Raw genomic sequence first — 1,612 nt, 5'->3', positions numbered from 1 at the left:
ATATGATGCAAGATCTCTATCCCTACCATGCAGGTAAGCTATCATATCTGCCAATCATATTTAGTGAAATTAATTAATTGTTTTCTCCAAATATCGAGATCTTATATGATGTGATTTTTAAATGCGTTGATATTATTGTAGTTGACATTGATGTGCAATTGAACAAAGTTATTGAACTCCTTGAATGGAAAAGTGAAACGAAGACAGTAGCAGTTATCGTGCATGGCATTCCTGGAATGGGTAAAACTACTTTGGCTGATGCTGTCTTTTCAACAATTTTCCAACAGAACTATACTTCCACAAATATTTGTAAATATTCCAAAATCAGACTCTGTGAGGATAAAGGGTCATCATTGTCTACTATCACAACCTTGCAAACAACCATTAGAGATGATCTAGTGGATGATGATGACCAGAGAGTAGCAGTTATGAGGGCCTTTGATGATGGACAGCGAAAAATGGGATGTTTTCCTTTATATCGACAATGTTTTGAATGAGGAACGTCTTGACCAACTTTTGCCCTTATGGTCCACTTTGGACCAGCCAAAGAAACTGAGGTTACTCATAACTGCACGTGACAAAGGTATTGGTACTGTTTTAGGACACCACATGTCGTGTAAATTCCATGAGGTGCTACCTCTTTCCTCTTCAGAAGCAAAGAAACTTCTAAAAAAGCATATGGATACACAAGAAATAGAGAATAGTGTAATGGATGACATACTAGAAACTGCTAAGGGAGTGCTGTTAATTTTGAAAGTAACAGGACAATTTTTTGGAGCAGAAGATGACAAGAAGGAAGCTTATCACATAGTCAAAGAGGAGCGTGAAAACTGGAGTGGTCAAATATTCGATCGACTCGAACCTAAACAATCACTTTTCTTATGAACCCAAACGATTATTGATTCAACGTTTTTAATTAATTTGAAGAAGCCAAAGGGTGATACACCATTTGTTTTTAATTAATTCGAAGAACCCAAAGGGTGATGAATTTTTCACTTCTTGGGAGACTTTGGCGCAGAAGCCTTCTCCGATTTCTCGGCAGTCTTCTTCGGGAGGAGAACCTGATGAATGTTTGGCAGAACTCCGCCACTGGCGATGGTCACTTTGCCCAAAAGTTTCCCCAGTTCATCGTCGTTTCTCACCGCCAGTTGAATGTGGCGGGGTATGATTCTGGTCTTCTTGTTGTCACGAGCAGCGTTTCCAGCCAATTCCAACACTTCGGCGGCCAGATATTCGAGGACAGCGGTAACGTAGACGGCTGCGCCGCCTCCAACCCGCTTCGCATAGCGCCCCTTCTTGAGATACCTGGCAATTCTTCCCATGGTATTTTCCATGGTATTTTCCTATAGTATCAACCTATGTTATTTTCATTCATTTTTCGAGGGAAAACAACAAAATAAAGTTTTTAGAGAATCAATCAAGCCTGTATAATGGTATAGGATCCTAACAGTGGGATCATTCAGATTTTGTCTATATTATTGTGTTTTGTTCAGAATTTGGCATGACTATTTCCAAGTTGATCCCAAGATGAAAGCCCCGCAGTGACATCTATGTGGTGGATCCATTCAGGCTTCACAAGTGGGCTTTAATGTCTTGCTTTTCTTATGTTGAG

At 39.9% G+C, this 1,612-nt stretch overlaps 1 pseudogene; it reads right to left on the bottom strand.

Moving 5' to 3' along the window:
* Window positions 1–980: 980 nt before the first annotated feature.
* Window positions 981–1,322, bottom strand: LOC149255363 (histone H2A.1 pseudogene; annotated as a pseudogene).
* Between the last annotated feature and the right edge of the window lie 290 nt (window positions 1,323–1,612).

Source organism: Pinus tabuliformis, chromosome 7 (genome assembly GCF_031772625.1).
Source record: "Pinus tabuliformis cultivar Carrire ecotype Pingquan chromosome 7, CPIR1, whole genome shotgun sequence".
NCBI classification, from domain to species: Eukaryota; Viridiplantae; Streptophyta; class Pinopsida; order Pinales; family Pinaceae; genus Pinus; species Pinus tabuliformis.
The sequence above is the reverse complement of the archived record's forward strand: the minus strand, read 5'-3'. Positions and strand labels throughout refer to the sequence as shown.